The sequence below is a fragment of the Haliotis cracherodii genome, unplaced genomic scaffold, assembly GCF_022045235.1.
Source record: "Haliotis cracherodii isolate W230 unplaced genomic scaffold, xgHalCrac1.p SCAF_1, whole genome shotgun sequence".
NCBI classification, from domain to species: Eukaryota; Metazoa; Mollusca; class Gastropoda; order Lepetellida; family Haliotidae; genus Haliotis; species Haliotis cracherodii.
In genome coordinates this window covers 88,620,257-88,645,202 of record NW_027266264.1, presented here as the reverse complement: position 1 = coordinate 88,645,202, position 24,946 = coordinate 88,620,257, and the positions used below count along the sequence as shown (strand labels likewise).

Here is a 24,946-nt window from a genome sequence, read left to right as displayed (position 1 = left end):
ACTGGACTGATGGACATGACTGGACATAATACCATCAGACACACACTGGCCAACATAACACCATCAGACACACACTGGCCAACATAACACCATCAGACACACACTGGCCAACATAACACCATCAGACACACACTCACCACATAATACCATCAGACACACACTCACCACATAATACCATAAGACACACACTGGCCAACATAACACCATCAGACACACACTGGCCAACATAACACCATCAGACACACACTCACCACATAATACCATCAGACACACACTCACCACATAATACCATCAGACACACACTGGCCAACATAACACCATCAGACACACACTGGCCAACATAACACCATCAGACACACACTCACCACATAATACCATCAGACACACACTCACCACATAATACCATCAGACACACACTGGCCAACATAACACCATCAGACACACACTCACCACATAATACCATCAGATACACACTCACCACATAATACCATCAGACACACACCCACAACATAATACCATCAGACACACACTCACCACATAATACCATCAGACACACACTCACCACATAATACCATCAGACACACACTCACCACACAATACCATCAGACACACACTCACCACATAATACCATCAGACACACACTCACCACATAATACCATCAGACACACACTCACAACATAATACCATCAGACACACACTCACCACATAATACCATCAGACACACACTCACAACATAATACCATCAGATACACACTCACCACATAATACCATAAGACACACATTGGCCAACATAACACCATCAGACACACACTCACCACATAATACCATCAGACACACACTCACCACATAATACCATCAGACACACACCCACAACATAATACCATCAGACACACACTCACCACATAATACCATCAGACACACACTCACCACATAATACCATCAGACACACACTCACCACATAATACCATCAGACACACACTCACCACATAATACCATCAGACACACACTCACCACATAATACCATCAGACACACACTCACCACATAATACCATCAGACACACACTCACCACATAATACCATCAGACACACACTCACCACATAATACCATCAGACACACACCCACAACATAACACCATCAGACATACACTGGCCAACATAATACCATCAGACACACACTTACCACATAATACCATCAGACACACACTGGCCAACATAACACCATCAGACACACACTGGCCAACATAACACCATCAGACACACACTCACCACATAATACCATCAGACACACACTCACCACATAATACCATCAGACACACACTCACCACATAATACCATCAGACACACACTCACCACATAATACCATCAGACACACACCCACAACATAACACCATCAGACATACACTGGCCAACATAATACCATCAGACACACACTCACCACATAACACCATCAGACACACACTGGCCAACATAACACCATCAGACACACACTCACCACATAATACCATCAGACACACACTCACCACATAATACCATCAGACACACACTCACCACATAATACCATCAGACACACACTCACCACATAATACCATCAGACACACACCCACAACATAACACCATCAGACATACACTGGCCAACATAATACCATCAGACACACACTCACCACATAACACCATCAGATACACACTCACCACATAATACCATCAGACACACACTGGTCAACATAACACCATCAGACACACACTCACCACATAATACCATCAGACACACACAGGCCACATAATACCATCAGACACACACAGGCCACATAATACCATCAGACACACACTCACCACATAATACCATCAGACACACATTGGCCAACATAACACCATCAGACACACTCACCACATAATACCATCAGACACACACAGGCCACATAATACCATCAGACACACACTGGCCAACATAACACCATCAGACACACACTCACCACATAATACCATCAGACACACACTCACCACATAATACCATCAGACACACACTGGCCACATAATACCATCAGACACACACTGGCCAATATAACACCATCAGACATACACTGGCCAACATAACACCATCAGACACACACTGGCCACATAATACCATCAGACACACACTCACCACATAATACCATCAGACACACACTCACCACATAATACCATCAGACACACACTGGCCAACATAACACCATCAGACACACACTCACCACATAATACCATCAGACACACACAGGCCAACATAATACCATCAGACACACACTGGCCAACATAACACCATCAGACACACACTCACCACATAATACCATCAGACACACACAGGCCAACATAATACCATCAGACACACACTCACCACATAATACCATCAGACACACACAGGCCAACATAATACCATCAGACACACACTGGCCAACATAACACCATCAGACACACACTCACCACATAATACCATCAGACACACACTCACCACATAATACCATCAGACACACACTCACCACATAATACCATCAGACACACACTCACCACATAACACCATCAGACACACACTCACCACATCATACCATCAGACACACACTCACCACATAATACCATCAGACACAAACAATCTGCATTGTAAGGTTAAGTATTAACTTCACCACTTACCTGGTGCTGGAGCTATCTCATAGTCACACGAATCATCTTCCTTATCCCACCACCCAACCTCTCCCTCCAACAATGATAACTTCCTAAGTGGATTAACTTCTTCTCTCAACTCGATGTGTGAATATTTTTCCAGTGGACTTCATCCCCAGTAATCAAGCGAATCCATAAATCGATGATTGCCGCATGAAAACAGTGTCAGCACGAAAACAGGTACGTTATCGGCTAATATAAAGCACTTTCAGTCCTTACAAAATCAAAAACGTCAATAGAAAAATGCAACATTATGACTAAATTAGCCCTTTTTGAAAGGCTGCGATCAAATTTTCCTTTCACATACCTGATCATAAATGCTTAGTGATCGTTATGCATTTCATCTCGCACATTTCTGTCACCTGCCGGCCAATCACAGCTGACTAAAACAGGGCAGATGAATGAAAGCCATGTCAGGCATGATGGATGTTGAATATTGGATTAAGTCGTCAATTATCACAAATCCTAACTGTAAATATAATCAATTTCATGTCAATCAAGGTGCTGAGATACATTTAGCTGTATCAATATTCCTGCTTATCTTGGGGAGGCTCGGGTCTACTGGACACCGACTTTCAATTACCATTCGGAGACTTCGTTTGTGAGCATCAATATATCTAATAGGAACTTCATCCCAAACATATGCTTAAGAGAATCCTAACAAAGCTGGCTTGATGAACAGGGATATGGCTGGCTTTGTCCAGCCTCAGAGACAAAGCCCCACAGCATTGATATTCCAACCTTGCCTCATCTTTAAATGCGCTATGGAAGATGACTATTAGGGAAGGCGTGCAATGGCATATGTTGATTGGCTGTTTTGACAGTTGTACCAGATCCAGCGTACATTGGGAAGTGGCCACATTGTCAGCTGTACCTTGCTCCGTCCCCAGATGTAGAGGAAATACCACCTCAATGTGCTGCTAAAGTCAAATGTATTGTGTTTGTGTGTGTGTGTGTGTGTGTGTGTGTGTGTGTGTGTGTGTGTGTGTGTGTGTGTGTGTGTGTAATTGGGTGGGTGTGTATTGGATTTTTGTATGTGTGTATTGGGTGTGTGTATGTGTGTATTGGGTGTGTGTATGTGTGTATTGGGTGTGTGTATGTGTGTATTGTGTATGTGCATGTGTGAACTGTACAGGTACATGGGATGTAGGCATTATAAGTGGGATACAGGCATTATAACTAGAATGTAGGCATTGTAACTAGAAAGTAGGCATTATAACTAGAAGGTAGGCATTATGACTGGGATGTAGGCATTATATAACCAGAAAGTATGCATTATAACTAGAAAGTAGGCATTATATCAAGAAAGTAGGCATTATAACTTGGATGTAGGCATTATAACTGGGATGTAGGCATTATAATTGAGATGTAGGCATTATAATTGAGATGTAGGCATTTTAACTCGGGTGTAGGCATTATAATTAAGATGAAGGCATTATAACTGGGATGTAGGCATTATAACTGGGATGTAGGCATAACTGGGATGTAGGAATATTGGGGCACAGCCTACAGGAATCCCGGCACTTCTCCTTTTTAGTTGATATGTTTACTTTACTGAATGAACAACAACACACAAAAAAATGCCTTTATTTTCCATCAATCAGGAAAATGGTCTTAAGACATCACCATGAAACAAATTTTGAAACATATCTAAGGAATGTTTTGCAAGAAAAAAAAGAAAACTTGTGAAAAAAGAAAATCTGTTTCTAGGTCAAACGTAGAAAAAACAACCCAGACAACCCTACAAAGCCACCCACAGTTGCACAAAAATATTCAACAAATGTTTCCATGGGGCTTGGCAATCATTGTCACAATGTGACACAGCCAGTGGGAAGTATGACTGTATTCACTGATTTGCTACTAAATCCCATCCTCCCTCCTCTGCATGCATATATACAGGCATGTACTCCCGTAGTTACATGGAAGATACAATAAATACATAAATATGTCCTATTACTTTGTCTCTACTGAATACATGCATCATAGTCTGTGCTTGCTGTGCTTGACACTGAGTAGACAAGACAGTTAGATGTGCTTACACAAAATATATTGCAGAATGAACAAAGAGACACACAGGAGAGATGCAACTGTGAAACTGCTGGATGTAAAGAACTTCTGACATCAAGTTATAGACGAGGTTACAAACTGGTTGTTTTGAATGATAGCTCCTTAAATCCTTACTTATCTGCAGCAATGGGCTTACCTGTCATCCAGCTGATCGTTACCCAAGGCGAGGTTATTCTCCAGGAGAGATGCTGGTTCTACAAACACAAGATAAACAACTCATAATGATGAGAAACTGTACCTTTATGAAAGGGATGTGTCTTAAAACACTTTTCTCAGAATTTATTTGACAGGGCTTTGGAATGAAAGTATCTCTCTGAATATTGATAATGTGTAAGTTTGTCTGAGATACGTTACTTCTCTAACTCTCATAGAGATGCTAAAGGACACTTCCCTGATAAACACTACCTCCACTAAACATCCACCAGGGATAAACATGTCAAATCTTGACGGACTTGTTCTTTTTTCTACCAGCTTGTTATTTCTGAAATTCTGAAATGAATTGTTGACAATAAACTGACCGGCAAAAGAAACAATACCAAAATTTAGAAGGTCAAAAGTTTCAATAAGACGCTGCATAATAAAAAAAAATTGATTTTGTAATTCAGCTAAACGCAGCCAACATTGCCGTTTGTAAAAGAGTTTATTTGACTGCTTAAATACATATAAGAAAAATGACATTAAATGATAAAAAAATCACATGCAGAGCAGCCTCCAGTCGGTATAAGTTTAACCACAGTTACATTGACACTTGGCAATGGAATTTACAAAAACGCAAAACAACCATACTGAGAGTATCACCTCAGCAGACAGAAGGGGCCATCAGTAAGATACAGAAGGGGCCATCAGTAAGATACAGAAGGGGGCTACACACAGCCCTGTGTCAACAACCTTAGACTGACAGTATTACCTCAGCAGACAGAAGGGGCCATCAGCAGGAAACAGAAGGGGGCTACACACAGCCCTGTGTCAACAACCTTAGACTGACAGTATTACCTCAGCAGACAGAAGGGGCCATCAGCAGGAAACAGAAGGGGGCTACACACAGCCCTGTGTCAACAACCTTAGACTGACAGTATCACCTCAGCAGACAGAAGGGGCCATCAGCAGGAAACAGAAGGGGGCTACACACAGCCCTGTGTCAACAACCTTAGACTGTCAGTATCACCTCAGCAGACAGAAGGGGCCATCAGTATGATACAGAAGGGGGCTACACACAGCCTTGTGTCAACAACCTTAGACTGTCAGTATCACCTCAGCAAACAGAAGGGGCCATCAGCAGGAAACAGAAGGGGGCTACACACAGCCCTGTGTCAACAACCTTAGACTGTCAGTATCACCTCAGCAGACAGAAGGGGCCATCAGTATGATACAGAAGGGGGCTACAGACAGCCCTGTGTCAACAACCTTAGACTGACAGTATCACCTCAGCAGACAGAAAGGACCATCAGCATGATACAGAAGGGGGCTACAGACAGCCTTGTGTCAACAACCTTAGACTGAGCATGCCTGACAAATCACCAGACTGATGACTTGTTTCCACCAAACTAGCAGTACCAGGACAAGGAGCGGCAGACCATCAGGGACCAGGCCCACCAAGGACCGCTACCTTCAGGGTTTGCACCTCAGGAACAGATTATTGATGATGACATCAGCTGCAACAACCCTTTGTCTTCCAATCAGTTATAAAACAGTGTCTTGGAGATTGACACTGCATAAACCATTCCGTGGAGTTGCCAACATCAACATCAGGGATGCTCATGAACCATACATTAGTGGCAGAACAGGAAATAGCAAAGACATCTCTATTCTGATGAGAATCTGTTTCAACTCTGAAGAACAGATAAGAGAATTTGAGTACACCGCCAATGAGTGAAATGGGAGGCACACTGTTCTGTTGAAGAGGTAGGGTAGATGCAGCACCATGGTATTGTCATGTCAAAGCCGATGCCAATCTCACTGCCCAACATAATATCATCCAGGTACTTTGTCCCTGTAGATCCCCAACATCCTGTTCTTGACAGACAACATTCTGCACACCAAACACATCAATGTGTAGTCATGGCTGCCAAAATCTTCAGACATGATGTCCTGTAGAGATCATCTATGGAGGAAGTGTGTGGCTTGCTAGATCAGAGGACGACCAGTTCCACCACTCACAAGACAATGCAATGCTCAGGCACAGGTTGAGGAATGGCATAAAATTCTTCCGATGCTTGTCATTCCCAGTTTGGCCAAGAGTTTTCGCAAATTTACATTCCAATGAAAGACATACACATTTTTGACTGATCCGTGTGATTTTAGCTCTTCAGTGTGGCTGTGTTTGAGGGCAAAAATAACTTGGCCTGACCCTCATAATGATGCCCATGGGCTCATAACCTGAGATAATTACCTGTTAAAATGTTCATTACCTGGGATAATTACCTGTTAAAATGTTCATTACTTGGGATAATTACCTGTTAAAATGTTGGACACATAACACATCACAATGTGCCTTCAAAATGAAAGAATTTTGATTTAGGTAGATTTGTTGTCTTTTCAGAAAATGTGATTGGTATTGTTTTTTGCTCATCTATAGATGGATATCATAGTGTCGAGACCTCCTGCGAACATGAAGACTAACATTTGAAACAACTTTGCCAAACATATTCTCTTTTCCTTGCTTGTTAGAGTACATTTGAGTTCAGTGTTGAATTTGTATCAGCAATATCTGAAGAAGCAGGTCTAAAAACAACTTGCAGTTTCTGAAAGTGATTATTGACAAAGAGTGATAGAATGACAGTGTAAAGAAAACCAGTACATGTTGCTCTGCAACACAAATCAAACACTTCAGTCCTCTATTTCCTTTAAGCATGCATTACTGTCACAAAAAAGGGGACTGGATGGTAAATATGATATACAGTCACCACGCTGTTGAGATAAAGCAGGTACTGGATGGTGAATATGATATACAGTCACCACGCTGTTAAGATAAAGCAGGTACTGGATGGTGAATATGATATACAGTCACCACGCTGTTGAGATAAAGCACGTACTGGATGGTGAATATGATATACAGTCACCACGCTGTTGAGATAAAGCAGGTACTGGATGGTGAATATGATATACAGTAACCACGCTGTTGAGATGAAGCAGGTACTGGATGGTGAATGTGATATACAGTCACCACGCTGTTGAGATGTACCCAGGTACTGGATGGTGAATATGATATACAGTCACCACGCTGTTAAGATAAAGCAGGTACTGGATGGTGAATATGATATACAGTCACCACGCTGTTGAGATAAAGCACGTACTGGATGGTGAATATGATATACAGTCACCACGCTGTTGAGATAAAGCAGGTACTGGATGGTGAATATGATATACAGTAACCACGCTGTTGAGATGAAGCAGGTACTGGATGGTGAATGTGATATACAGTCACCACGCTGTTGAGATGTACCCAGGTACTGGATGGTGAATATGATATACAGTCACCACGCTGTTGAGATGAAGCAGGTACTGGATGGTGAATATGATATACAGTCACCATGCTGTTGAGATGTACCCAGGTACTGAATGGTGAATGTGATATACAGTAACCACGCTGTTGAGATGTACCCAGGTACTGGATTGTGAATGTGATATACAGTAACCATGCTGTTGAGATGTACCCAGGTACTGGATGGTGAATACGATATACAGTAACCACGCTGTTGAGATGTACCCAGGTACTGGATGGTGAATATGATATACAGTCACCACGCTGTTGAGATGTACCCAGGTACTGGATTGTGAATGTGATATACAGTAACCACGCTGTTGAGATGTACCCAGGTACTGGATGGTGAATACGATATACAGTAACCATGCTGTTGAGATGAAGCAGGTACTGGATGGTGAATATGATATACAGTAACCACGCTGTTGAGATGTACCCAGGTACTGGATGGTGAATACGATATACAGTAACCACCCTGTCGAGATGTACCAGGTACTGGATGGTGAATGTGATATACAGTCACCATGCAGTTGAGATGTACCCAGGTACTGGATGGTGAATATGATATACAGTAACCACGCTGTTGAGATGAAGCAGGTACTGGATGGTGAATAAGATATACAGTAACCACGCTGTTGAGATGAAGCAGGTACTGGATGGTGAATATGATATACAGTCACCATGCTGTTGAGATGTACCCAGGTACTGGATGGTGAATGTGATATACAGTAACCACGCTGTTGAGATGTACCCAGGTACTGGATGGTGAATATGATATACAGTCACCACGCTGTTGAGATGTACCCAGGTACTGGATTGTGAATGTGATATACAGTAACCACGCTGTCGAGATGTACCAGGTACTGGATGGTGAATACGAGATACAGTAACCACGCTGTTGAGATGAAGCAGGTACTGGATGGTGAATATGATATACATTAAGAACCCTGTCGAGATGTACCAGGTACCGGATGGTGAATATGATATACAGTAACCACGCTGTTGAGATGAAGCAGGTACTGGATGGTGAATACGATATACAGTAACCACGCTGTTGAGATGTACCCAGGTACTGGATGGTGAATATGATATACAGTCACCACGCTGTTGAGATGTACCCAGGTACTGGATTGTGAATGTGATATACAGTAACCACGCTGTTGAGATGTACCCAGGTACTGGATGGTGAATACGATATACAGTAACCATGCTGTTGAGATGAAGCAGGTACTGGATGGTGAATATGATATACAGTAACCACGCTGTTGAGATGTACCCAGGTACTGGATGGTGAATACGATATACAGTAACCACCCTGTCGAGATGTACCAGGTACTGGATGGTGAATGTGATATACAGTCACCATGCAGTTGAGATGTACCCAGGTACTGGATGGTGAATATGATATACAGTAACCACGCTGTTGAGATGAAGCAGGTACTGGATGGTGAATAAGATATACAGTAACCACGCTGTTGAGATGAAGCAGGTACTGGATGGTGAATATGATATACAGTCACCATGCTGTTGAGATGTACCCAGGTACTGGATGGTGAATGTGATATACAGTAACCACGCTGTTGAGATGTACCCAGGTACTGGATGGTGAATATGATATACAGTCACCACGCTGTTGAGATGTACCCAGGTACTGGATTGTGAATGTGATATACAGTAACCACGCTGTCGAGATGTACCAGGTACTGGATGGTGAATACGAGATACAGTAACCACGCTGTTGAGATGAAGCAGGTACTGGATGGTGAATATGATATACATTAAGAACCCTGTCGAGATGTACCAGGTACTGGATGGTGAATATGATATACAGTAACCACGCTGTTGAGATGAAGCAGGTACTGGATGGTGAATACGATATACAGTAACCACCCTGTCGAGATGTACCAGGTACCAGATGGTGAATACGATATAGATGGCACTCAATCCTGAGAAAGACGAAGAAACCCAGCCAGTACTGGTGAAGATGGAGAGAATAACTGGTGAAGAGAGAGTGACAGGACCAATCAGCTCAACTGACCGCTAACTGCTCTCACATCCCAGGCTATTTCAAATGAGCGGCGGAGGTGCCACTTGTAATCAGTTCAATAATCCTGGCTTCACTACACTGACTGATCCCCTTAGTTGATGGAATGTGGTAGTAATGGGTGGATGATCCACACTGGGCTGGTGTCCTGACTGACAATATAACCTGGATCACATGCCCTTCTATATAGATGACGACAATCTTCAGGTAGTCCAATCTTCTTCACTAAATTCATCCGACAGGGAGTCTTACAGTGTAACACAACTTAAGTAATGTCTACACAGTACTTATTTATAGGTAGTCAGTTCTACTTATCTGAACCCTCAACATCTTGACCCACTGATTCGAGTTACCTATCCTTCAAGCCACCGTTTACACGTAGCATTGGATAACTAGCAGTCTAAGGCACTACAACTTGATGTGTAAACAAGGCAGAGTTGTGGCCCTTGTGGATGCCTGGATCTGCTAGTTTTCAGATTCACCCTAATAGTGATCTGTCAGCACCTAGCCATGCACAAAGGTTACACCAAAGAGGTAAACATTTAAGACTAATATCACCTTTACTGGAGCTTCATATTAAGATGTCGTAAAACAGTGATAGTGTAATAACAGGTGTTCGACCATACTCGATGATCACTCTCTACAGCACGAACCCTTTTACCTCCACATTCCCTCCATTTCCATGCTTATATCTTATTTGGCCTGCAGCACACTGTATTGATATGAAATGTAAGTTACGCATTTTTTCACTTGTGCTAAAAAAGGTTCACCAAATATTCAGAATCACTGCAAGCCTCTTCAGCTGGTCCTTCTCGCTGATTTCATCTCACAGCTTGGACAGCCACTAAATACATGTTGCTGTAACCCAGACAGCTCAAATTTTCTACGTTGTTTTGCCCAGTAATTACAAGACTTATTTCCAGCATATCATCTAGCAGTAACCTGCGGTCCCCGTCCTTCTCCATGCCAAATAATTGAATAACAACTGACTAGTATTTCAGCCCTACAGATTAAAAACTGCCCGAATTGGAGAAAAAACTGTCTGAAACCTAGATAATTATTTCCAACTTTTGTTAAGTCCTCTGGGCTAAACTGCTCTAATGATACTTCTACGGCCAAACAATCAATAGATGTGTTCCAATTAAGGACTTAAATCCTCGTAATCTCACTTTTCAAGCCACACTCCTTCCCCTGTTAATCATATCGGCAAACTGAGAGGTAAGGCTGAACAAATTCTTACCGCTTACAAGTATTTGGACAGTTGACGTGAAAAACCTCTTCAGAGGAATGAATGACCAATTCATCAATTAACATCTATGATTGGCTGCATAATCTGGATTTCCACACACTTGAAACTTGGAAACTTCAATAAGTCTTTCATAAATGGTCCCAGTCCGAGTTCCCAGCATGAGTGAGACTCACATGGAATTCAATTGCTTGAAATCAATGGAGGTCAGTGCCAAATTGTGAACTTTTGTGTGCTAGGAATACCTGATGGGCTTTTTCCTTCTCATGTCTTAATCAGTTTAGTTTGCACACTATGAGAGGAACAAACTGATACTTTGGAAGTGAATGTGCTGGCACTGACCATTGCCCTTCTTCCTTTTATTCTTCATGGTTTAGTAAATAGATGAAGAGAAGGGTGACACTTCTGCCAGAAAATCAATGATCAGGTGGTAAAAAAGCCAGAAAAAGCCAGAAAAACCCCGAACACACTGGCAGTTTTTCCCACATGAAAATTGACTACTGGATAGGTGTTCATTAAATGACATTTTTGTATCACCTCAACATTACCACTTGGTTTGTGATCTTTAAGCATTCTGTCACTGACAAATCCCTACAGTGAAGAAATAAGAAGGTCTGGCTTCCTGTCTCCATAATGAGTTTGTCACTGGCAGTGGTGATGCAGGAGAGATGGGTGGGGTGATCGGCTTAGTGAAGCTGTGAGAGCAAACACACTGCAGGACATAAACACCAAAATTGATCTGTTTTTGCCTTGATGGTTTTCCTGTTAAAGTTTCTTTGAAATTTGAAATTCTTTTAAAGTCATGTACAAGTATTCCCATCAAGAATCCCAGGAATAAATCTGATCAACAGAATTGAGATGAATGATGTTGTGTGAATGAATGTAAACTGAGGCAGTTTCGGATCCCAAAATGATTTCTTCAAAGAGCGTATGTTAAATAAACACACCACAAGGTCAGGATAAGGTGAGGATGAACAAGAACGCAGCTAAAACTTCTTGTCGCACCCTCATTTAGAACTGAGGATTTTTGTAAATATTCCACAATTTGGATAAAATTTTATTTCTATGTCATATGAAGTTAATTCACATGTAACATGTCCAAAGTAAGAACAACCAAAACCTGAACCAAACATCTCCATATAACGTTGGATGCTCAATATTCATTCATATGAACAAAAAAATTATCAAAATATTTCAGCTGCCAAATAAATATTTTGCAAAGTTAACATGAGAATAATGTCTCCGATGGGACCATGATGTTGTTAACTTGGTTACCTGTAGGACTTGTAGTGCACCACTGGTGAAGGCACACAGCATGAGGGCCGAGTTACACCGGGCCTGGCAGCACATCAAAGCCCAATTTTGTCATTGCAAAACACAAGCTGAGTTGCCTTACAGGATTCTATTGACAAGGGCAACATGGCTGAGATGAAGCGGCGAGATGTCAGACATGGTTCCCCCATTACAAGGAGACTGATGACACCAGGACTATTGATAAGAATGAGCACATCAAATTTGAAGCATGTTTTTTGACAGCTTATCCCTTTCAGAAAACATGTCTGAATTAAGATCAGCGATGTCTGTAGATCATAATAGAAGCAAGTATGTTTTAATATCATATAAAGGGTAGGTTTCTCGGCAGGATAAAGCCAAATGGATAAAAACGATATCCGTTGGGGTGAAATGCAGATAGAGATGCAAAAATATCAAAGGTCAAGTAGGGACTACTTTCAGTGTTCATACACAAACATGGCGTTGCCCATGTCATTCGGCAATCGAGTCAGAATTAACCATCAAGAATCTGGATAAACTACAGAACTATAAACTATCATTATCAAAAGAACAGTCTAATATACTGAAAATCAGTGTCTAACTGTGATGTCGTTAAGGCATTTTTGGCAACTTTGGAGATATAAATTTCAAAACAATTTTGCGAGGGCGCTAGGCCTAGCCAAATGGTATCAGTAGCCATATCTGTGCTTGTAGACCTTTGCGGCTTGAAACCTTTTCCACAAATTAAAATCGTTGGATTTGGCCGAAATATGTTTGAATTGTAACCTTGTTTCATTTTGTCGCTGTGTGTACATCACTTCTTAACATAATGACAGGACAGGCCGACTATCAACAACGTCTGACCGTGGCCGTGACGTCTCATAGACTAGGGTTAGAGTAGCTTCCCTTTGACAAAAGGCAGTTACTCTAGTGGACAGACCGAGGGATTGCCGCGAAATACAAGTAAAAACAATTGTTGTTTTGCATATATATTGTTTCGCCACTGTATAAGAAACAGATTTCAGTTGGAACTATATTGGCTTCTGTCACTGTCCGACTGACACATCACTTAACCTGTGACGTAATAAATATTGATGCCCGCATTCCAGGAAAACTCCTGTTTAGGTAATGCTTGTGAGACAGGGAAAGCGATTTCCAATCATGGAATTAAAGAATGACATTATATGATAAAGAGGTTATCCCGCTTGTGTGTTTGGGGATGGTAAATATCCTGTATTAGGAATAAACACTATGTATTCAGCTCGCCAAGGCTCACTAAATACAATGTTTATTCCTAATGCACAATATTTACCATCCCCAAACACACAAGCGTGATAACCTCTATTTATTAAATTAAAAAGTCCAATATAACATATTTTAAATGTATCACATCATTTGACATTGCAGATGACTGGGCTTGATGGACATCGTATGCTTGAAAACTTAAACTTTCTGAACAAAAATAAGATTGTTTTAAAAATCTTATAAACAATATGTAACACATGTTTCACTCAAACCATAACACATGATGAAATTAGAGATCTATGCTTCACACAAACCATTACACATGATGAAATAACAAGACCCATGTTTCACACAAACGATCACACATGATGAAATAACAAGACCCATGTTTTTCACAAACCATTAAACATGATGAAATAACAAGACCCATGTTTCACACAAACCATCACACATGATGAAATAACATTTGTCATTTTCCATGATGCCCTCTACACATTCTGGATCGTACCATGGGTGGATCTCTGTGTCAAAACCACAAGAATTGCGAAGATGGTAAAAAAATGATCGAGCCACTCCATCATGTCCCTTTAGTTACTGTGCCAAAGCTTGGCATCCACTGGCCGTGTGTTGGACAGTCTCATTAAATTCATTCATTCATCTACATTTTGATGCAAAATCACACATTGACGGTTTTGAGTGGGAAGTGACTGGTCCTGAGCAGCAAACAGAAAGCCTTCTGTTTCATTTTTCAGTCCAGTCGACTTCATCTAAGTGAAGGAATACACAGGGTTGCTGATCCACTCCGCACACTGCACTTGATGCAGCGGTCGCTCAGGTAGCTTCTCCTTGTAAAAACTGAGTCTGGGACAATTGGATATGGCACTCCGTTTGGTTGACACTCATTTCTGTACCATCAAGCAGTACAGAACCATCAACAAAATCAACACTGACATTGAAAACTGTGGAATGCCTTGTTTTCATCATGAGTCTTGACATGCTTCACAAGAGGATCATCAGACAAATAAATGTGTGCAAAAGTGCACAAAACAATTCTCTCTTGAAGAGCCCCATTAGGATTTGTAAATTATGCGAAAAGAATATGAAGGGGGAACAGTATAAGTATTTGTAACTTTAACTTTATTGCGAGCATTCAGCTCTGACCTACAGATTTTCTTGAGTCTATTATTATTGTTGTTGTTGTTATTATTATTATGTATAGATGAAATTAAAAAATGCAGCAAAGAAGGTTTGGGTGATCCTGGCACAGTCAGGCTGGTTAGGCTCATCATCAGCTCAGGGCCCTTGCCCCCTCTACACACAGCCTTGACGGCGAATGGGACTTTACCCAGGAAGCGCTGCCTGGTCAAACCCACCCAGAACTTTTCAGAGAATGTGTAGACTCCCAAAAACTGCAGACTTCGGCATTACCAAGATTGTCAAAAGGGCTGTATTCCTGGTAGCAAACCCGGGTACTCTCCCAATGCCAGTCAACAGATTGGGAGGTACCAAACCTAAGGCTTCAAGAACAATGTCTTGTTGGACAACTTGGTACTGCATGGTGCTATGAAAGACAGAGATTGCATGGTGCTATGAACGGTAGAAACTGCATGTTGCTATGATCACCAGAGACTGCATGTTGCCATGAACAAGAGAGACTGCATGTTGCTATGAACAACAGAGACTGCATGTTGCAATGAAGGATAGAGACTGCATGTTGCTATGAAGGACAGAGACTGCATGTTGCTATGAACGAGAGAGTTTGGATATTGCCATGAAGGACAGAGACTGCACGTGGATGAAGAACAGAGACTTCATGTTGCTATGAACGATAGAGACTTCGTGTTGCTATGAACGATAGAGACTGCATGTTGCTATGAAGGACAGAGACTTCATGTTGCTATGAACGATAGAGACTGCATGTTGCAATGGAAGACAGAGACTGCATGTTGCAATGAATGACAGAGACTGTTTGTTTTTATGAACGACAGAGACTGCATGTTGCTATGAACGATAGAGACTGCATGTTGCTATGAACGAAACAGACTGCATGTTGCTATGAAGGACAGAGACTGCATGTTGCTATGAATGATAGTGACTGAATGTGGCTTTGAAGGATAGAGACTGCATGTTGCTATGAATGATAGAGACTGAATGTGGCTTTGAAGGATAGAGACTGCATGTTGCTATGACTGCCAGAGACTGAAGCGGTAATCTTTGCCTCACACTCTCGAGGTAGACTTTTCACAGATGTATCCATTTCACTGTCAATATTGGCTGTGACAGGTCTTAAGGGCATTGCATACAATTGGATTGTTGGCGTGAGATGCCTCTCAATGCAGAAAATATCCTTTGAAAATGCTTTTTTTCATAAAATTAAACTTTTGAGGAAGAAAAAAGAATTGATTTCTTTAAAATTGCTGTCTCTTTAAATTTTGTTTTGCCGTTCTTGCAGAAAAGCTCAACGATGGTAGTTTAGCAAAACATCCAGAACATCTCAGTGCTTCATCACTATACCAGCTGAGTAGAGCAAGACGTTTGGAACATTTCAGTTGCGTGAACAGAAACAAGAGGCTTAGAAATGCAAGAGAATAGTGACAAGTTCAGGACATCAAGGGGTTGAAGACATCTCAGTTGTGTGAATAGTGAGGGGTTGAAGACATCTCAGCTATGTGAAAAGTGAGGGGTTCACGACATCTCAGCTATGTGAATAGCAAGGGGTTCAGAACATCTCAGCTATGTGAATAGTGAGGGGTTTAGGATATCTCAACCATGTGAATAGCGAGGGGTTCAGAACATCTTAGCTATGTGAATAGTGAGGGGTTCAGAACATCTCAGCTGTGTGAAAAGTGAGAGGTTGAAGACATCTCAGCTGTGTGAATAGTGAGGGGTTTAGGACATCTCAGCTGTGTGACTAGCGAGGGGTTCAGAACATCTCAGCTGTGTGAATAGCGAGGGGTTCAGAACATCTCAGCTGTGTGAATAGCGAGGGGTTTAGGATATCTCAGCCATGTGAATAGCGAGGGGTTCAGAACATCTTAGTTATGTGAATAGTGAGAGATTCAGGACATCTCATCTATGTGATTTGTTTTTGTTTGTTGTTTGTTGTTTTACCCCGCACTCACCAATTTTCAACCAAGTCAGCGAGTCTGACCACCCAATCCCGTTAGTCGCCTTTACGACAAGCATAGTCGCCTTTTACAGTAAGCGTGGGTTGCTGAAGACCTATTCTACCCCTGATCTTCACAGGTCTCTCAGCTATGTGAATAGCCAGGGGTTCAGGATAACTCAGCCGTCTGAATAGCAAGGGGTTCAGGATAGCTCAGCCCTGTGAATAGTGAGGGGCTCAGAACATCTCAGCTGTGTGAATAGTGGGGTTTCAGGACACCTCAGCTGTGTGAATAGCGAGGGGTTCAGGATAACTCAGCTGTGTGAATAGCGAGGGGTTCAGGATAACTCAGCTATGTGAATAGTGAGGGGTTCAGGACATCTCAGCTATGTGAATAGTGGGGTTTCAGGACACCTCAGCTGTGTGAATAGTGAGGGGTTCAGGATAACTCAGCTGTGTGAATAGCAAGGGGTTCAGGATAACTCAGCTGTGAGAATAGCGAGGGGTTCAGGACATCTCAGCTATGTGAATAGCGAGGGGTTCAGGACATCTCAGCTCTGTGAATAGTGAGGGGTTCAGGACATCTCAGCTATGTGAATAGTGGGGTTTCAGGACACCTCAGCTGTGTGAATAGTGAGGGGTTCAGGATAACTCAGCTGTGTGAATAGTGGGGTTCAGGACATCTCAGCTTGTGAATAATGAGGGTTTCAGGACATCTCAGCTATGTGAATAGCGTTGGATTCAGGATATCTCAGCTTGTGAAAAATGAGGGGTACAGGACATCTCAGCTTGTGAATAGCGTTGGGTTCAGGACATCTCAGCTTGTGAATAATGAGGGGTTTAGGACATCTCAGCTTGTGAATAGTGAGGGTTTCAGGACATCTCAGCTTGTGAATAATGAGGGTTTCAGGACATCTCAGCTATGTGAATAGCGTTGGGTTCAGGACATCTCAGCAATGTGAATAGCGTTGGGTTCAGGACATCTCAGCTTGTGAATAATGAGGGGTTCAGGACATCTCAGCTATGTGAATAGCGTTGGGTTCAGGACATCTCAGCTTGTGAATAATGAGGGGTTGAGGACATCTCAGCTTGTGAATAATGAGGGTTTCATGACATCTCAGCTTGTGAATAATGAGGGTTTCAGGACATCTCAGCTATGTGAATAGCGTTGGGTTCAGGACATCTCAGCTTGTGAATAATGAGGGGTTCAGGACATCTCGAAGGATATTGTACAGGGTTGCATCCATCAGCAAGTCTTGCATGTGAAGACGGGGCTGTATTTTATGTCAACCTCATCTGTCTTTCTTCCTTGTGGTGCTGGGTTTGCAAGGAAGAAGTAATCATCTTTCATGTCAGAACAAATCTGATATGTTCTAAACTTTCTTTGATGAACGAAATAAATTCTAGTTGTTCAGATTGAGTGATTACATGTCAAATCAGCCAGATGTTTGTCACAACATGGAAGTACATAACAATCAATCACTTGAATGTGACAAAGCGAAAGTGGGCCGTTTAATGAACTAAGTGGTCCTGACCTATTCCTTGTATCTCTGACTGCATCATCCTTGAAATGTTAGATTCCAGTCCTTTGTACATGTCTTCAACATTTCCCATTGAGATTAACACTGAGAACATAAACAGACAGATCAATAGTGTCTTTGAAACACCAGCATGGTCTATATTGGGACACTATAAAAAAGCGTGAAAAGTGTGAAAGCTGATCTTATATGGAGTCAGTATGAAGGCTGATCTTACATGGAGTCAGTGTGAAGGTTGATCTTACATGGAGTCAGTTTGAAGGCTAATCTTACATGGAGCTACTCTGAAAGCTGACCTTACATGAAGTCAGTCTCAAGGCTGACCTTACATGGAGTCAGTGTGAAGGCTGATCTTACATGGAGTCAGTGTGAAGGCTGATCTTACATGAAGCTAGTCTGAAAGCTGATCTTACACGGAGTCAGTCTCAAGGCTGACCTTACATGGAGCTACTATGAAAGCTAATCTTACATGAAGTCAGTCTCAAGGCTGACCTTACATGGAGTCAGTGTGAAGGCTGATCTTACATGGAACTACTCTGAAAGCTAATCTTACATGGAGTGACTATGAAGGCTAATCTTACATGAAGTCAGTGTGAAGGCTGATCTTACATGGAGCTACTCTGAAAGCTAATCTTACATGGATTGACTATGAAGGCTAATCTTACATGAAGTCAGTGTGAAGGCTGATCTTACATGGAGTCAGTGTGAAGGCTGATCTTACATGGAGCTACTCTGAAAGCTAATCTTACATGAAGTCAGTCTCAAGGCTGACCTTACATGGAGTCAGTGTGAAGGCTGATCTTACATGGAGTCAGTGTGAAGGCTGATCTTACATGAAGCTAGTCTGAAAGCTGATCTTACACGGAGTCAGTCTCAAGGCTGACCTTACATGGAGCTACTATGAAAGCTAATCTTACATGAAGTCAGTCTCAAGGCTGACCTTACATGGAGTCAGTGTGAAGGCTGATCTTACATGGAACTACTCTGAAAGCTAATCTTACATGGAGTGACTATGAAGGCTAATCTTACATGAAGTCAGTGTGAAGGCTGATCTTACATGGAGCTACTCTGAAAGCTAATCTTACATGGATTGACTATGAAGGCTAATCTTACATGAAGTCAGTGTGAAGGCTGATCTTACATGGAGTCAGTGTGAAGGCTGATCTTACATGGAGCTACTCTGAAAGCTAATCTTACATGGAGTGACTATGAAGGCTGATCTTACATGGAGTCAGTGTGAAGGCTGATCTTACATGAAGCTACTCTGAAAGCTAATCTTACATGGAGTGACTATGAAGGCTGATCTTACATGGAGTCAGTGTGAAGGCTGATCTTACATGGAGCTACTCTGAAAGCTAATCTTACATGGAGTCAGTATGAAGGCTAATCTTACATGGAGTCAGTATGAAGGCTGATCTTACATGGAGTCAGTGGGAAGGCTGATCTTACATGGAGCTACTCTGAAACTGATCTTACATGGAGTCAGTATGAAGGCAAATCTTACATGAAGTCAGTGTGAAGGCTGATCTTACATGGAACTACTCTGAAAGCTGATCTTACATGGAGTCAGTGTGAAGGCTGATCTTACATGGAACTACTCTGAAAGCTGATCTTACATTGAGTCAGTATGAAGGCAAATCTTACATGAAGTCAGTCTGAAGGCTGATCTTACATGAAGTCAGAGTGAAGGCTGATCTTACATTTAGTCAGTGTGAAGGCTGATCTTACATGGAGCTACTCTGAAAGCTGATCTTACATGGAGCTGGTCTTAAGGCAAATCTTGCATGGAGTACTCAAACATAATACCTGTTGGCCAGTACTGAACATAACACCTGTTGGCCAGTACTGAACATAACACCTGTTGGCCAGTACAGAACATAAGACCTGTTGGCCAGTACTGAACATAGCACCTGTTGGCCAGTACTGAACATAACACCTGTTGGCCAGTACTGAACATAACACCTGTTGACCAGTACTGAACATAACACCTGTTGGCCAGTACTGAACATAAGACCTGTTGGCCAGTACTGAACATAAGACCTGTTGGCCAGTACTGAACATAAGACCTGTTGGCCAGTACTGAACATAGCACCTATTGGCCAGTACTGAACATAACACCTGTTGGCCAGTACTGAACATAAGACCTGTTGGCCAGTACTGAACATAAGACCTGTTGGCCAGTACTGAACATAAGACCTGTTGGCCAGTACTGAACATAACACCTGTTGGCCAGTACTGAACATAACACCTGTTGGCCAGTACTGAACATAAGACCTGTTGGCCAGTACTGAACATAACACCTGCTGGCCAGTACTGAACATAGCACCTGTTGGCCAGTACTGGAACGTACAGCTGTTGGTCCTTGTTATTTTGAAGCCTATGGTGTCTGTTATGTAATAAGGATAGGTGTTTCAAGTATGCAGAGGACACACCGATTGTAAGTACTTGAGAAATGGTTTACAAAATATATTTCACTTGAAGATGAAGGATCAGATTTCAATATTTTAAATCCTTATTTGACTGATCTCTTTTGGACATGGAACATAATCTGAATGTAACAACCTGCACCTTTAGAGAAGTACTAAATATGAGCAACTAAAGCTTTGTTTTCAGTTTTGTAGCATTCAAATACATGATGAACATAGATGTATGATGGACATAGATGTATGATGGACATATATACATGATGTTCATAGATGTATGATGGACATATATACATAATGGACTTAGATATATGATGGACATATATACATGATGGACTTAGATATATGATGGACATAGATACATGATGGACATAGATACATGATGGACACAGATACATGATGGACATAGATACATGATGGACATAGATGTATGATGGACATAGATACATGATGGACATAGATACACAATGGACATAGATACATGATGGACATAGATACACGATGGACATAGATGTATGATGGACATAGATACATGATGGACATAGATGTATGATGGACACAGATACAAGTAGGGATCCCCATAGGCATCAATGGTGATATATTGATTTTATTTGTGAGGTTAATACAATATGTGTTAACAAGAGTTTACCACACAAATCAGTAGGACATACAGAGACCGCACGAGGGCACTGTATTCATTTATGGAACCAAACCCTACCATCCGTGCGGCAAGCGCACATGTACACCCTAGCTACCCTGGCTAACTAACAGCCCAGTCACTTCTTCCTGTCAACCAGTAACCTCAGTAAAACTCAATGTATTCCAAACACCAGTGTTTGAGTGTTATCCCAAGAAGGTGATTGAAATGCCTCGAAAGCGAAATTTAATCAAGAACATACCATCATAAATAGACATAGAAAGCCCTGATCATCTGAACCTGCTCAGTAAGACGGAAATCATCTCCACGTCAGAACGTAAATGACCCTGAAGATGAGGAGGTGGTGTACAGAAGACACTGACATGATGTATGGCCCAAGGATGAACTAACACTGTCAAATACATCTGAAGTGTATATCTGTCTACGGTTCAATTGATTTTTTAACTTCTTGTATGACTTCACACTAACAGCTTTCATGAGGAGCTCTGAACCCCTGTAAGCATGAATAGACACCATGGGGATGACACCAATATCTGTTGCATAACACTGTCTTGCTACTTCATCACTAAGTAATGATTTCTATAAATACAGGTAATCACCACCACTGTGCTAGAATACAGAGGGTAGGAGCTGTGCCAGAAGACAGTTGGGATAGCACTGTGCCAGAATACAGTGGATAAGAGCTGTGGCAGAATACAGCGGGGATAGCACTGTGCTAGAATACATAGGGTAAGAGCTGTGGCAGAATACAGTTGGGATATCACTGTGCTAGAATACAGAGGGTAGGAGCTGTTGCAGAATACAGTGGGGATAGCCCTGTGCCAGAATACAGAGGGTAGGAGCTGTGGCAGAATACAGTGGGGATAGCACTGTGCTAGAATACAGAGGGTAGGAGCTGTGGCAGAATACAGTGGGGATAGCACTGTGCCAGAATACAGAGGGTAAGAGCTGTGGCAGAAGACAGTTGGGATAGCACTGTGCTAGAATACAGAGGATAAGAGCTGTGGCAGAATACAGTTGGGACAGCACTGTGCCAGAATACAGAGGGTAAGAGCTGTGGCAGAAGACAGTTGGGACAGCACTGTGCCAGAATACAGAGGATAAGAGCTATGGGAGAATACAGCGGGGATAGCACTGTGCTAGAATACAGAGGGTAGGAGCTATGGGAGAATACAGCGGGGATAGCACTGTGCTAGAATACAGAGGGTAAGAGCTGTGGCAGAATACAGTTGGGATAGCACTGTGCTAGAATACAGAGGGTAGGAGCTGTGGCAGAATACAGTGGGGATAGCTCTGTGCTGGAATACAGAGGGTAGGAGCTGTGGCAGAATACAGTGGGGATAGCACTGTGCTAGAATACAGAGGGTAGGAGCTGTGGCAGAATACAGTGGGGATAGCACTGTGCTATAATACAGAGGGTAGGAGCTGTGGCAGAATATAGTGGGGATAGCACTGTGCTAGAATACAGTGGATAAGAGCTGTGGCAGAATACAGTGGGGATAGCACTGTGCTAAAAGACAGTTGGGATAGCACTGTGCTAGAATACAGAGGGTAGGAGCTGTGGCAGAATACAGTTGGGATAGCACTGTGCTAGAATACAGAGGGTAGGAGCTATGGGAGAATACAGCGGGGATAGCACTGTGCCAGAATACAGAGTGTAAGAGCTGTGGCAGAATACAGTTGGGATAGCACTGTGCTAGAATACAGAGGGTAGGAGCTGTGGCAGAATACAGTGGGGATAGCACTGTGCTGGAATACAGAGGGTAGGAGCTGTGGCAGAATACAGTGGGGATAGCACTGTGCTAGAATACAGAGGGTAGGAGCTGTGGCAGAATACAGTGGGGATAGCACTGTGCTATAATACAGAGGGTAGGAGCTGTGGCATAATATAGTGGGGATAGCACTGTGCTAGAATACAGTGGATAAGAGCTGTGGCAGAATACAGTGGGGGATAGCACTGTGCTGGATAACAGAACGGTTAGAGCTGTGGCAGAATACAGTTGGGATAGCACTGTGCCAGAATACAGAGGGTAAGAGCTGTGGCAGAATATAGTTGGGATAGCACTGTGCTGGATAACAGAACGGTTAGAGCTGTGGCAGAATACAGTTGGGATAGCACTGTGCCAAAATACAGAAGGTAAGAGCTGTGGCAGAATACAGTTGGGATAGCACTGTGCCGGAATACAGAACGGTTAGAGCTGTGGCAGAATACAGTTGGGATAGCACTGTGCCAAAATACAGAGGGTAGGAGCTGTGGCAGAATACAGTGGGGATAGCACTGTGCCAAAATACAGAGGGTAGGAGCTGTGGCAGAATACAGTGGGGATAGCACTGTGCTAGAATACAGAGGGTAGGATCTGTGGCAGAATACAGTGGGGATAGCACTGTGCCGGAATACAGAGGGTAAGAGCTGTGGCAGAATACAGTGGGGATAGCACTGTGCTGGATAACAGAACGGTTAGAGCTATGGCAGAATACAGTTGGGATAGCACTGTGCCGGAATAAAGAACGGTTAGAGCTGTGGCAGAATACAGTTGATATAGCACTGTGCCAGAATAAAGAAGGTAAGAGCTGTGGCAGAATACAGTTGGGATAGCACTGTGCCAAAATACAGAAGGTAAGAGCTGTGGCAGAATACAGTTGGGATAGCACTGTGCCAAAATACAGAGGGTTAGTGAGTGAGTGAGTGAGTGAGTGAGTGAGTGAGTGAGTGAGTGAGTGAGTGAGTGAGTGAGTGGGTGGGTGGGTGGGTGGGTGGGTGAGTGAGTGAGTGAGTGAGTGAGTGAGTGAGTTGGGTTTAACACTGCATTTAACAGTATTCGAGTTATATCACAGCGTGTTAGCTTAATGTGGGAGGAAAGACCAAAGTGATGCAGGTCTCAGACATTTACCACTTCGGTGAAACCCAACACGGGTATAGTGCTGACAAACCTAGAAACATAATCGGGGCGAACCGGGATTTGAACCCACAATCCAGAATGCAGTTGGGGTAGCGCTGTGATGGATAAGAGAATGGACAGAGCTGTGCCAGAATGCAGTTGGGATAGCACTATGCCTATATACAGTAGGGTAAGAGCTGTGCCAGAATACAGTAGGGATAGCACAGTGCCAGAAGCCAGTAGGGTTAGCACTGTGCCAGGACACAGTAGGGTTAGCACTGTGCCAGAATCCAGTAGGG

At 42.5% G+C, this 24,946-nt stretch overlaps 1 protein-coding gene across 4 annotated transcripts in view; it reads right to left on the bottom strand.

The window, feature by feature from the left end:
* The window catches only part of LOC139470447 (kin of IRRE-like protein 2), a 323,048-nt gene that overhangs the window by 227,292 nt on the left and 70,810 nt on the right, over positions 1 to 24,946 (bottom strand). For 3 of the 4 annotated variants that reach the window (XM_071252857.1, XM_071252870.1, XM_071252879.1), the window contains exon 2: positions 4,892 to 4,949. The gene's annotated coding sequence lies outside the window, so the exon portion shown is untranslated. Of the gene's footprint in view, positions 1 to 2,658; positions 2,730 to 4,891; positions 4,950 to 24,946 lie in introns of those variants that run through there. The other variant, XM_071252863.1, reaches the window with a different exon arrangement.